This window comes from Dasypus novemcinctus, chromosome 3, assembly GCF_030445035.2.
Source record: "Dasypus novemcinctus isolate mDasNov1 chromosome 3, mDasNov1.1.hap2, whole genome shotgun sequence".
In the NCBI taxonomy this organism is placed as follows: Eukaryota; Metazoa; Chordata; class Mammalia; order Cingulata; family Dasypodidae; genus Dasypus; species Dasypus novemcinctus.
The window spans coordinates 56,239,851-56,254,481 of record NC_080675.1 but is presented as its reverse complement, the minus strand read 5'-3'; the positions used below and the strand labels follow the sequence as shown (position 1 = coordinate 56,254,481).

Below are 14,631 nucleotides of genomic sequence, written 5' to 3'. Positions count from 1 at the left end.
GAGCTGCATTATGACTTAATATGTGGTCTATCCTTGAAGAAAGATCCATGGGCACTGCTGAGTTTGGGTGCAAGAATCTGTATTTGTCTCTTAGGGCTAGCCCATTTTTCATATTGTTCAAGTTCTCTGTTTTCTTGTTGATCTTCTGTCTAGTTTTTCTATCTAATGATGTAAGTGGTGTGTTGAAGTCTCCAACTATTATTTTAGAATTGTCTGTTTCTCCCTTCAGTTTTGCCAGAGCTTGACTCATGTATTTTGGGGCACCCTGGTTAGGTGCATAGATACTTATGACTGTTACTTCTTCCTGGTAGATTGTCCCTTTTATTAATATATAATGGCCTCTGTATCTCTTATAATTTTTTGCATTTAAAGTCTGTTTTGGTGGCGGACTTGGCCCAGTGGTTAGGGCATCCATCTACCACATGGGAGGTCTGCGGTTCAAACCCCAGGCCTCCTTGACCCGTGTGGAGCCAGCCCATGCGCAGTGCTGATGTGTGCAAGGAGTGCCGTGTCATGCAGGGGTGTCCCCGCGTAGGGGAGCCCCATGCGCAAGGAGTGCACCCCGTAAGGAGAGTCACCCAGTGCAAAAGAAAGTAGAGCCTGCCCAGGAATGGTGCCACACACACAGACAGCTGACACAACAAGATGATGCAACAAAAAGAAACACAGACTGCTGTGCCGCTGACAACAATAGAAGCAGACAAAGACGCAGCAAAATAGACACAGAGAACAGACAACGGGGGGGGGAATAAATAAATAAATCTTTAAAAATAAATAAATAAAGTCCGTTTTGTCCAATATTGGTATAGCTACCCCTGCCCTTCTTTGGTACTGTTCATGTGGAGTATTTTTTCCCAACCTTTCACTTTCAGCTGATTTGTATTCTTGAGTTTAGCCTGTGTCTCTTGTAGGCAGCATAAGGATAGTTCATGTTTTTTAATACATTCTGTCAGCCTGTATCTTTTGATTGGGAGGTTTAATCCATTCAAATTCAATGATATTACTGTAAATGTAATTACTTTCACAATTTTATTCCTTTGCTTTCATATGTCATATCTTATTTATTTCTGTATTTTTACTCTTTTGGTTATCCTTTCTGCCAGTCTTGATGTCGATACTCTCCTTGCTACAGCAGGTTCCCTTTCTCTCCTGGAAGCTACTGTTATCACCTCTTTTCTGTCTTTTGAGGGGGGGCTGTCAGGTTCCCTTTAATGCTTCCTGTAAAGGCAGATTCTTTTATATGAACTCTCTTAATTTCTGTTTATTTGTAAGTATTTTAAACTCACCTTCAAATTTAAGGACCATTTTGCCAGATAAAGAACTCTTGGCTGGCAATTTCTCTCTTTCAGTAACCTAATTATATTGTCACTACTATCTTCTTGCCTCCATGGTTTCTGATGAGAAATCCACACAAAACTGGGCATACCTTGTATGTCACTGTTTGCTTCTCCCTTGCTGCTCCCAGAATTTTCTCTTTATCTTTGACATTTGACATTCTGAATAGTATGTGACTTAGAGTAGATCTATTCAGATTTATTCTGATTGGAGTATGCTGTGCTTCTTGGACATGTAAATTCATTTCTTTCACAAGAGTTTGGTAATTTTCAGCTATTATTTTCTCAAATACTCTTTCTGCTCCTTTTCCCTTCTCTTCTCCTTCTCAAACTTGCATGTCACATATGTTGTTGTGATTTATGTTATCATTCAACTCCCTGAGCTGCTGCTCAGTTTTTTTCCATTCTTTTCCCTCTCCTTTCTTCTCTCTCTTCAATTTCAGTTGTTCTGTCTTCTGCGTCACTTATTCTTTCTTCTATCATTTCAAATCTGCTGTTTTATGTCTCTGTGTTTTTGATCTCACCTATTTTGTCTTTCATTTCCATAAGCTTTGTTATTTTTCTATTCAGGTTTTTAATTCTTCTTTGCGTTCACCCAGTGTCTTTTGATATCCTTTATCTCTATAGTCATATTGTCTTTTAAATCATTGATTTGATTTAGGAAATTTGTATTAACCTTGCTGACTAGCTGTCTCAAATCCCGTGTCTCATCTGACACTTTGATATATTCCTTTGCTTGGTACATTTCTTCCATTCTCTACTACAGCTTGTAATTTTTTGCTCATGTCTAGGCATCTGATTACGATGGAGAGTTTACTCTGAGGCTCGATTTCTCTCTCTTGCTTAGGAATTTAGTTGCAGAAAGCTTTGTGTTACTGCTATTCTTTGATTCTTGGTTCAACCTGTTCTGGTCTTTAGGATTGTCCCTGTCAGTTGTTCAAATATGGGCCATGAACCCAGTATTTGGTTGCAGAGCTCCTACCATCTCTCTCCCCAAGTGCTTTGGGAAGGGAGACTATAGAGGCCAGAATAAGTCTCTCTTATTTACTTTTAATTTCCTCACATGCACTTCCTTGGTTCACCAGCACTTATGCAACAGCCCTTTCAGTTCAAACACTAGTTGAATTGTGTTTGAGTCTTCCCATCAAGATTCTTTTCATGGGGCACCAGATGTGATTTGAGCAATTGAGTGCCCACCTCCCACACAGGAGGTCCTGGGTTTGTTACCCAGGACCTCCAAAACAAACAAACAAACAAACAAACAAACAAAATAACTCGAGCAGACAATCAATGAGCGCAAAAAACAAGCAAAAACAGCAAACAGACAAATGAGGGAGCCGTCTTGGTGGGGGGGTGAATTCTTTTTCTGTGTCCCTCTTTCTTCTGGGTGGCATCCAGCCTTCCCTGGTGTCCTAAACCCTAGAACATTTTTTTTTTGCAGGCTTCTTCTGCCTGTCCTCTAGCTATTTTTCTGACAAGTGATTCCTGTGTCTCTCCAATCTGCCATCTTCCTGGAAGTCCCTCTATATTACTTTTATTTATTTATCCCCACCCCCCTCCCAGATGGCTCCCTTATCTGTCTGCTCATTGTCTCCACTTATTGTCTGCTCTCATTGCCTGCTCACTGTCTGCTCACTGTGTCTGCTCATGTGTCTCCTCATAGTCTTTAGGAGGCACTGGGAACAGAACCTGGGACCTCCAATTTGGGAGGGAAGTGCCTAGTTGCTTAAGCCATCTCCATTCCCTGCTTTGTTGTGTCTCTCATTACGTTTTTTGTGTTTTTTTTTAAGATTTATTTTTTATTTATTTCTCCCCCCTTCCCCGCCCCCCCTCAAGTTGTCTACTCTCTGTGTCCATTCACTTTGTATTCTTCTGTGTCTGTATTGTCAGTGGCACCTGGAATCTGTGTCTCATTTTGTTGCATCATCTTGCTGCATCAGCTCTCTGTGTGTGTGGCGCCATTCCTGGGCAGCCTGCACTTTTCTCATGCTGGGCGGCATTCCTTGCAGGGTGCACTCTTTGTGCATGGGGCTCCCCTACATGGGAGACACCCCTGCGTGGCACGGCACTCCTGTGCGCATCAGTATTGCACAGGGCCAGCTCATCACATGGGTCAGGAGGCCCTGGGTTTGACCCTTGGATCTCCCATGTGGTAGGTGGACGCCCTATCCGTTGGGCCAAATCTGCTTCCCTCTCATTACGTTTTTATTTTTCTTCCTGTGTCTCTTATTACATCATCTTGTTGCATCAGCTTGCTGCATCTGCCCATTGCTTCAGCTTGCCATCTTGGTCATCTTACCAGGAACCTCTGCTCCCTGCTTTGTTGTATCTCTCATTATGTTTTTCTTCCTGTGTCTCTTGTTGTATCAGCTTGCCATGACTGCCTGTTGCACCAGCTGACTGTCCTCTTTAGGAGGCACCAGAAATTGAACCATGGATCTCTGTTCCCTTTTATCTAATTTAAAACCTTCTCCTCACCAAAGACACTAAAAAATAAAAAGGCAACCCATAGAGCCCACTGTTAGAGTGGGAAGTTACAGATAACAAGAGGATGCTAGAGTGATCCATGTGGTGATGAATTAAAGTTGGAGAATCAACATGAAATCATGCTTAATTTAATATCTAGATTATTATATATGGAAATATTTATAGTTTTATATATATATATATATATATACACACACACACATACACATAGGTTAGTATAAACAGGTATCTTTCCCTGTTCTATCAGCTGAGAAACTCCCAAGTAGCAAGTAGCAAAACCTAGATCTTGGTTTTTCTATTTTCCAATAAAAGGAACCAAGAAGGTTCCTTGGAAAAATGGCTGATTCTAGAATTAGGGCAGGAGAAATAGAAGATGAACCTGGGCCATCTTGGAGTGGCAGATGTAAGAAAGTGGTAAACTAAAGACACAAAACCCAAAACCCCTCACAATAATGGAGATATATCAAAGTGACTGAGGAGAGAAAGCTGAAACACTTTGAGAGACAAAATAGTGTTGGGTTGTAATCCAAGGTATAAAATAAATATTCATGAGTCCTACTGACATAAATAAAAGTACTGAATGAATAAATAATGGAGGAAGTGGATGTGGCTCAAATGATTGAGTTCCTGCCTACCACATGGGAGGTCCATGGTTCCCTTTCTAAGGTCTCCTGGAGAGGAAGAGCAAGACAGCAAGCTGGTGCAACAGGCAGGTGAAGTGAGCTAAGGCAACAAGATAATGCAACAAGAAGACACAAAAGAGGAAAAACAATTAGAGACACAACAAAAAGCAGGGAGCTGAGGTGGTTCAAGTGGTTGAGCGCCTCTCTCCCACATAGGAGGTCACAGGTTTGGCTCCTGGTGCCTCCTAAAGAGAAGATGAACAGACACAGAGAGCACACAGCAAATGGGCACAGGGAGCAGACAGCAAGCACAATCAACGAGGGGGAGGTTGGGATAAATTTTTTTTAAATGTAAAAAAAATTTTTTTTGGATAAAATTCAATTTATCATTTATTTTTCTTTTACAGATAGTGCATTTTGTTTCCTCTCTATCTTTGCCTGCCTCAAGATCATGAAAATAGTCTATACTTACTTCTAGAAACTTTGTGGTTTTAGCTTTTATGTTTAGGTCTGTGATCCACCTCAAATTAATTTGTATGTGGTATTGCCAATTTTTTCACACTCTTATTACACTTTGTCCAGCATAACATATATATGAAACTTGTTTGTATAGTTCTTTTTGAGTAAAGTTCCTCCTGAAATTGTCAGGTGCTTTTCTGAGTTTAACTAAAACTAGTACTTAGTTGCATTAAAAGATATAAAATAAGTGAAGCAGATGTGGCTCAACTGATAGAGTGTCCGTCTACTATACGGAGGGTCCAGGGTTCATTCCCCAGGGCTTCCTAACTGATGTGGTAAGCTGGTCCATGTGCAGTGTTGCTGAGTGCAAGGCGAGCCGAACCATGCAGGGGTGCCCCTGCGTAAGGGTGACCCACTCGCAAGGTGTGTGTCCCGCAAGGAGAGCTGCCCTGCGTGAAAAAAAGCACAGCCTGCCCAGGAGTGGTGCCACACTCACGGAGAGGTGATGCAGCAAGGTGACGCAACAAAAAAGAGATGCAGAGACCCAGTGCCGCTTGATAATGCAAGCGGATGCAGAGGAACATGCAGCAAATGGACACAGAGGGCAGACAACGGGAGGGGGGCCAGGGAAGGGAAGAGAAATAAATAAATCTTAAAAAATGAATAAATAAAAGATATAAAATAAATATATCATATAGGAAGAACATAACCTTAAATGTTCATTCCATTTGGGAGTAAGGATGAGACTGGCAGCATTGGTGAGAACAGTTACAGTTGAGTAGCAACATTGTAGGAGAAATCATACTACAATGCATTAAAGCTTCATTGGGAATTACTGAAACCCAGACAGAAAGTCTAAGCCAGGAATCAGAGTTTTTAGTGGTGGAAAAGACTGAAGATTATTTAAAGAGCATAATCTTTAATGTCAAAGAGATTTGGTTTAAAATCACCACTTCACACTAGACAAATTTTCTGAATCTCCATTTCTTTATGTACCCTTTCATATTTTAGGAGAATTCATGAGATAATTAGTCTGGTTCTGCTTCCTACCAAAATACTGAAATAGTATGCTGGCTCCCTCCCATAAGATCAACTACAGAGTAGCTATATAGGGAAAAATACCAAATTCCTGAGTAAACACTAAGATACCAAGAAAACAGAAAATTCTGGGGCAATGCAGGCTGTTTTGAAACTGTGTTTATGAAATGAGGAGGTTGACTTTGGTAGGAGACAATGAAAGGAAAGTTAAAAAGGAATTGTTGGAATTTAGCTTTTACTTCTCCCCTGCCATTCCCTTAGGACAAACTGTGCCTGCTTCTATAGAGCAGCAACTAAGATCACTGAAAGATCCAGAGAGAAAAATAAAAACAGATATTTGATGGTGATCAAATACCTTTGAAATACTTGTTTAAAAACACTAAGATCAAATGAAAAAGAATATATATTCATAAAAACCCAGGATTAAAAGTCTAAATAATATTGACATATGGATGAGTGGGAATGAGGGGAAAACAATGGATGAGAGTATGTACTAAAATTCTTGTCTTATTAGGGGATGTAAAAAGTAAGAGAAGGCACAGATATATGTGTGTATCTTTTTTAAAGTAGAAAACAGAAAAAAGTGGGACAAACAATTTATAAATTAAGGTGATAGAAACAGTTACAAATATATTAATAATTACAGTAAATATAAATGGAGTAAACTCACCAGTCACAACATAGATAGACTGGGTTTTTAAAAATCCAGATATATGCTGTTTATAAGAGTTATGCCCAAAGCACAAGGATATAAAGAGGGAAAAGTAAAAGGATGGGATACAGTGTATAAGGCAAATACTAACCAAAAGAAAGTTGGTACATCCTTAGTCATAGAGAGAGTCATAATAAAATGATAAAAGATTCAATTCACTAAGAATAACAAAATTTGTATGCATCAAAATGAAAATGGGGAAACGGACTTTGGCCCAGTGGTTAGGGCGTCTGTCTACCATATGGGAGGTCCGCGGTTCAAACCCTGGGCCTCCTTGACCCGTGTGGAGCTGGCCACGCGCAGTGCTGATGCGCGCAAGGAGTGCCGTGCCACGCAAGGGTGTCCCCCGCGTGGGGGAGCCCCACGCGCAAGGAGTGCGCCCGTGAGGAAAGCCGCCCAGCGTGAAAAGAAAGAGCAGCCTGCCCAGGAGTGGCGCCGCCCACACTTCCCGTGCCGCTGACGACAACAGAAGCAGACAAAGAAACAAGACGCAGCAAATAGACACTAAGAACAGACAACCAGGGGAGGGGGGGAATTAAATAAATAAATAAATCTTAAAAAAAAAAAAAAAAAAATGAAAATGGCCTCATAACACATAAGGAAAAATTTTATGGAACTACAGAAAAAAAATGATAAATTTTACCCTCATAGTGAGAGAATTGATACTCCTCTCTCATTATTGATATTCTAAAAAGACAAAAATATAGCAAGGATATATAGAAGATCTGAGCAAAACAATGAACAAACTTGGCCAAATAAACATCCAACAATTAGAAAATATACATTTTTCTCAGGCTCACCTGGAACAGTTACAAATGATACTAGGCCATTGGACCCAATAATGGATATCCAATTAAGTTCGAGTTTAAAAGCAAAAAGATAAAGTAAAAATTCCACTTAAATAACTCATAGGTTTAATAAGGAATTATGATGGAAGTTTAAAAATACCTAAAACTAAATGATAATGAAAACTGCACAACTCAAACCTTATGGGATACTGCAAAAGGAGGAAATCACAAATCTTAAATGTTTGTATTAGAAAAGAAGAAAGTGTTAAAATTAATAAGCTATGCACCCTTCTTAAATTAAAAAAATGAAAAAGTAAACTCAAAGAAAATAGAATTAAAGAGATAATGAAAGAGGAGAAAACATTGAAATAGAAAGCAAAGATACAATAAGAAAATCAACAGTTAAAATGTAGTTCTTTGAAAAACATGAAAATAGACAAACTCTAGCAAGATATCCAAAAAGAAAGAAGACAAAAATAAACAATTTCGTGAATGAGAAAGGGAATGTATGTTATCTGTTGCTGTGTAGCTTAACGCAACAACCATTTTATTTACTTTTTTTTTAAGATTTATTTTGTTTCTCTCCCCTCCCCACCCCCATTGTCTGCTTTCTGTGTCCTTTCGCTGTGCGTTCTTCTGTGTCCACTTGCGTTCTTGTCATGTGGCACCAGGAATCTGTGTCTCTTTTTGTTGCATCATCTTCCTGTGTTAGCTCTCCGTGTGTACAGCGCCATTCCTGGGCAGGCTGAACTTTTTTCATGCTGGGTGGCTCTCCTTATGGGGCATACTTCTTGCACGTGGGGCTCCCCTACGTGGGGGACACCCCTGTGTGGCACGCACTCCTTGCGCGCATCAACACTGCACATGGGCCAGCTCACCACATGGGTCAGGAGGCCCTGAGTACCAACCCTGGACTTCCTGTATGGTAGGAGGATGCTCTTTCAGTTGAGCCATGACCACTTCCCTTTATTTGCTCTCAATTCTGTGAGTTAGGAATTTGGGCAGATAGTAATGCGGATAGTTCACAAAACTTGTTTATTCTAAGTAGGACTTAATTTTAAATGCTACGGAATATTGAAAGGAATATACTTGTTATACTGTGCTTCTTAAATATTTTCCATTGTGCAGTCCTAAGGGTAGAAAAAATTAATGATATCTCCACTGATCTGAGGCACTGGTCCATTGCATTCTAAAGTTAGTCAACCTCTCATGTTTTTCTTTAAAAATAATCTTGATGCATTTTTCTGCAAAAAGTATAAAGTCTATAAGGAAAAAGTTTCCATGTTAAAATGGCATTTTATGCTAAAAATTTTTGTGGAAAGTGTATGCTCCAAGAGGAAGACCCATGAGTATCCCATGATGAGGTGTGGTCCAGGATGAGAAGCACAAGATACTCTGATTTACTACAGACCTCATGCAGGCACAAGAGACCTGAGGGATAACTAAATCTTGCCTAACTTTTCTCTCTTACATTCTTGTCTCCCTCCATATTTTGGGCACTTTCTATAAGGTCCACCAGCCAGAGTCTGCTCCTTCAGGTCTAGACGAGAAAGAAGCCCCTCTCCTACTTATCTAGAGCTGGCCTTCACACTTCTATCTTTTTGATTGAAGATCCACTTGTTCCTGGCTGGGTGACTGGTAAACGGGATGATCCCTTCATTCAGAGTAGGCCCCTAAATAGGAATGTGGCCCTGCTCTTTCAGATGTCAACAAATAGTCATATTTCACTACAACATAATAACCTAAATATTCCATTGAGAAAAATGTATATAGAGAGAGTTTTTGAGTACACAGTGTCATCTCATTTCATTATAGTAAAATGAAAAATTTCCTGGCTCAAGAGTGGATTTCAGGGAAGTGGATGTGGTTCAAGCGATTGACCTCCCACTTACCACCTGGAAGATGCTGGGTTCAGTTTCTGGTGCCTTCTAAAGAAGGCTAGCAAGACAGTGAGCTGACATGGCAGGCTGGCACAGCAAGCTGATGCAAAGGAGACACAAGGAGGAAAACATAATGAGAGAACAAAGCAGGGAGTGGAGTGGCTCAAGCAATTAAGTGCCTCCCTCTTACATGTGAGTTCCTGGGTTTGGTTGCCAGTGCCTCCTAAAAGAAAGATGAGCACAATACAACAGACATAGCAAATACAAACAACAAGGGGTGGGGAGAAATAAATAAATACAATCTTTAAAAAAAAAAGTGGATTTCAATCTTGACCATTTCACTTATTAGATGATTATCTTTGGGAAAATCATCACCATCTCATGGTGGCTCTGAACCTCAATTTCCCCATATTTAAAGACTGGGAAGAGTAATATCCATCTGCATACATACCTAATAGAATTGTTTTAAGGGTGAACTGGAAATAATGCATGTGAAAATGTTATGAAATTGTAAAGCACTGTATAAATAAAAAAACTTCCATTGTTAAATTATTTTTAATTTTTTGAAAAAAGAGGAAATATGTTTATGAATAATATAGTCTATTTAACATTTTTTCCCAAAATTACTAACTAAGCTCTTCTCATATAGGGTCTTCAGAAAATATGTGTTTCCTAACAACAATTGTCTGGGAATAATAGCTCCTTTTAGTAAATATGTAAGTCATACTGGGTGTTTCAACAAACAAGACAGGGATAGAAGGAAAGAAAATGGTTGATCCTCTGGAACAAAAAGAGTTATTGGATTTCTTTGGGATTTTATTTATGTTATCTTTAGGTACTGCTATGTTAAGCTAAATAATGAAATTGGCAAAAATATCACAGTTAATGTACTTGAGATTTTTATCATCAGAAGGACAAATTCTTCCCAATTAAAGAAACATTTATAAGTTAAAAAGTGCTGATCTACAAAATTATTCAGTCTTTTCCATAAACTGTGCAACATTATGTCACTAAAAATAATGATAACCTAAAATCAAGATGGTATCTTACTATTGAAAATTAATGAATCAGCAGCTATTGTAACTGTAGAAACCTTGAAATAAAAAGCTATCAAGAGGCTGTAGAAAAGAGGTCATCATGCCACTTAAAAATATACCAAAATTCCATTATTAAGGATTTTAGGGAAAATGAATTTGCATATTAAAGAAAGTATGCTATAAATAAATTGGTGATTTCTCATATGTGACAGGAAAATATGCCAAGATCATATTTTTAACATTGAATTCTCATGGTGCATGGATGATGAGTTATTTTTACATAGCAGGTGACACCATACATTAATTCTTTTGGAAAGCAATTTGACAGTATGTGCCAAAAGCCAAATGAATTTAGAGACTTTTTGACCCCAAAATGCCATATTCGATGATTTATCATAAAATCATATGCCTAAAGATGTTCACCAGTTTCCTGACAATGAAAAGCTAGAAGCAACTTAAATATCAACAATGAGGGAATGTTTAGTAAAGAGTCTAATCCATTTGATGCCATATTCTACAGTCACTAAAAACAGTAACTATGAAAGCCAATAACAATGTAAAAAAATGTATATTATATACTGTAAGCATTAAAGGAAAAGGACAATGTTAGTTCACTGTGGTTATAACTATGTCTTATCTGTCAGAGTTCCCCAGAAAAACAGAAACAATAGAATCTGTGTGTGTTATGTTTTGTTTTAAAGAATTGGCTCACAAAATTGTAGGGGCTAGCAAGTCAGAAATCTGTAGGGCAGGCTGAAAACGTCAACGGTTTGATCTTGTAGTCGAGGCAGAATTTCTTCTGCAAGAAATCTCAGTTTTTGCTCTTAAGGCCTTTATCAGCAAATTGGATGAGGCCCACTCATTACGTAGGATAATCTAAAGTCAATTGATTGTAGATGTTTACTATATCTATACACTACTTTCATAGGAACATCTAGATTAATAACTGGACACCACAACCTAGCCAAACTGACACATAAAATTAAAATAATATACATTTGAAAAAAGTGAAACAGGAATATAGCAAAATTTTGGACATGCTCAGGTGATACTCCAACTGGTATTTAGAAGCCTGGAAATTATAATATCTCAGTGTGTTTACACTGTCTGGACACTGGGACAAATTGTTACTCTACCTCATTGCTACAGTTATTATCATTTCAGAGGTACTAGGGATTGGACCCAAGACCTTGTATATGGGAAGTAGGCGCTCAACCATTGAGCTACATCTGCTCCCCTACAGCCTTTTTAAATATTTGAAAAAGATATTAATCTAATGAAGGGGGGAGGGGTTGCTAACAACCCACAATTAACCAAACTAGCATTAATTTGTTTATTCATTTACCTATAGTGTTTTTTTAAAATCAGAGGACCTATTTAATTTAGATAATGGGTTTTCTAATATTTAAGGGTTTTTTGTTTGTTTGTTTTTTAAGTGGAACTTAATTGGACATGCACTGAATCTGAAGGAATGGGCTGGTAACTGAACTGTGACCCTTAGGCAGAGGGAGGAAGAATTAACCAATGGGATAAGAGATCTTCAGCTAATAGGATCCATCACCCTAATAGTAAGTCAATCAAGGCTTCCCAGTTATTAATAGTATATCCCATTAACATAAAGTGCTAATCTATTTTCGTAAACCCTAGTCAATGCCCTCCTGCGGAACCCAATGATTAACCAATTAGAGCATTGCAACATAAGGCTCCAATGCCAGGGCACTTGGACAATGAGCCTATATATAGCACAACTCCAAAGCCTGGAACCATGCTTCCATCCTCTCCCCAGCCAGACTAACATCGGAGCTGCAACACTGAGCCAAGCTGCAACACCAAGCTGTGAGCCTTCATCTGCCACGGATGTGCTTCCATCATTGCCTCAACCAAGCTTTAACCGTAACACTGAGGGTGCTTCGATCGTAGACTCAGCCTGGCTTGAGCTGCAACACTGAGGGCACTTCTATCATTGCTTTCACCAGGGGCCAGTCGCAACACTGAGCTGTAATCAAATAAAGTCTAGTCACTGTACTGAGGTTGTGTTTTTTCATTCTGAAGTCCATCCAAACTGAGGAACAAAAGTGGCATTAACAGAATCCATACAAAGTACTGTATTTAAGCGTTGGGGACAGCACAAATGAGTAAGACTCAGACTTCTTCTAATGGTGAACTTGTGAGTCAACACCTTATATTAAATCCGGAGGAGCATGGTGGCCTCATTCAGTGTTAACTCTATTACCTAAGCACTATTTTTTTTCCCTAGTATTTATTTTATTTATCCACCCCCTCCCCAACCCCATCGTTCTTTGGGCTCACTGTCTGCTGGAAACAGAACTCAAGACCTCCCATGTGGGAGGGAGGTGCCCAATCTCTTGGACCACACCTGCTCCCTGCTTGTTGGGTCTGTCATTGCGTCTCCTCATTGTGGCATCTGGTTGTGTCTCCTCATTGTGTCATCTTGCTATCTTGCTTGTCTTTTTAGGAGACATCAGGAACAGAACCTTGAACTTCCCATGTGGTAGGTGGGTGCCCAACTGCTTGAGCCACATCTGCTTCCCTCTAAGTCATTTGAAGAGCCAACCAGCAAGTGTTTATTGAATGCGTACTATTATTAATGGCTACACTAAAATAAGTGACATTTTAATACTAATAACCTCTGAAGAGTGAACAGTTTTCAGTCTTAAATTGTAGTAGTCATTTATACTTTATGCTAAGAATTTTTAAAATGAGTGTAGTCTCACTAGGATACTGCTGTCTTCCAAAAAAAAATCTCCAAGCAATTCTTCCAAGGCATAGATTCTACTGCTATCTGGAGCAAGTTCTTTATCAATAATATTTTAAAATATTCATAGGAGGGGAGTGGGTGTAGCTCAGTGGTTGAGAGGTTGCTTTGTGTGTTTGAGACACCAGGTTCAATCCCTGGTACCTCCTAAGAGAAAAGTTCATAGGAGAAAAAAATGAATGACAGGGGAATGTGCTGTTAAAGTAATAAGTTGTGTTTAAAAGTAGAATACAAAACTGTAAGTAGTTTTAATCCAGTTTGGGAAATGAAAATATTTATATCTAATTAGAATAATTGCTGATAGTCATTAAGCTTTTGTTCTGCACAAGGCACTGTTCTGAAAGTACTTTATTCATTTAATCCTCACAAGAACTCTGTGAGGTGGTTAAGGTTTAAGAAACTGACACAGCAGAGACCTGGTGTATGCTGTCGGGCTCACTGCCAAGCCAAGAAACTCCAGTGGGGCGCCTGGGCCTGCGCTGACCACAGTGCCTGGCAGTACAACTCTGTACAGCCTCACGGGCCACAGAGCCGAGGAAAGGTGGGCATAGTGCTCTGGATACAGCAAAAGCACCCCACACTCCATGCATAGGGGCCCCTGACATTTCTGTTTGCAAAAAGCAGGCTTCAGGCCTAGGCTTTCAACTGGTGGCTATGGGTGGGACACAGATGACAGTGTTTCTAGAAACAAAACGTTTTATAAACAATTAAACAGCTTCCTCGGAGTAGACAAAAACAGAGAAAGATGGAAAGATGGGAGGAAAGGAGGATGGGCAGGAGGGAGGGAGATAGGGAAAGAAAGGAAAGATGGGAGGAGGGGGGGAGGGAGGAAGGAAGGAACTGACATACAGAGGGATTAAGTAGTTTGTCTTAAAGTAACCCACGTAGAAAGTGGACAAAGGAAAAATACTTGAAGGAAATACCAAAATTCTAATAATATTTATATTTGGGGTGTGTGTGTGTGTAGTAATAATATAAATTTTCTTTATTTGGTTACATATTTTCCTAATTTTTCTATAATAAACCTAAATTATTTTGTAATTATGAAATTGTTTAAAAAGAAATTATTCAAGTTTTATAGTCAATAAGATTGCTCAATAAAATAGAGGAGTAAATGGAGTCTTGTATGCCAATACATTTCAATATGAGCATACAGTGCTTGCTTTGGCAGCACATATACTAAAATTGGAATGATACAGAGAAGATTAGCATGGCCCCTGCGCAAGGATGACACACAAATTCGTGAAGCATTCCATATTTTTGAGATTGTTGCTATGGGGGAGGAGTGGGGAGAAGGGGGTGGGGGGTATATGGGGTCCTCATATTTTTTTAATGTAATATTAAAAAAATAAATAAAGACAAAAAAAATACAAAGAGCATTTGTATTGAATATCTGATGAAATTTTCCTGCAGCTTTGAATGGGAAAACGGAATGCTTAAGACGTGCATTAATTTCCATGGGTGTGAAAATCCTCGGGCTTGCATTTGGAAACTATT

At 39.1% G+C, this 14,631-nt stretch overlaps 1 non-coding gene across 1 annotated transcript; it reads left to right on the top strand.

Moving 5' to 3' along the window:
- Positions 1-14,289: 14,289 nt before the first annotated feature.
- On the top strand, positions 14,290-14,396 carry LOC111758981 (U6 spliceosomal RNA). The gene has a single exon (XR_009185375.1). It is a non-coding gene; the product is annotated as a U6 spliceosomal RNA (small nuclear RNA).
- The last annotated feature ends 235 nt before the right edge of the window (positions 14,397-14,631 follow it).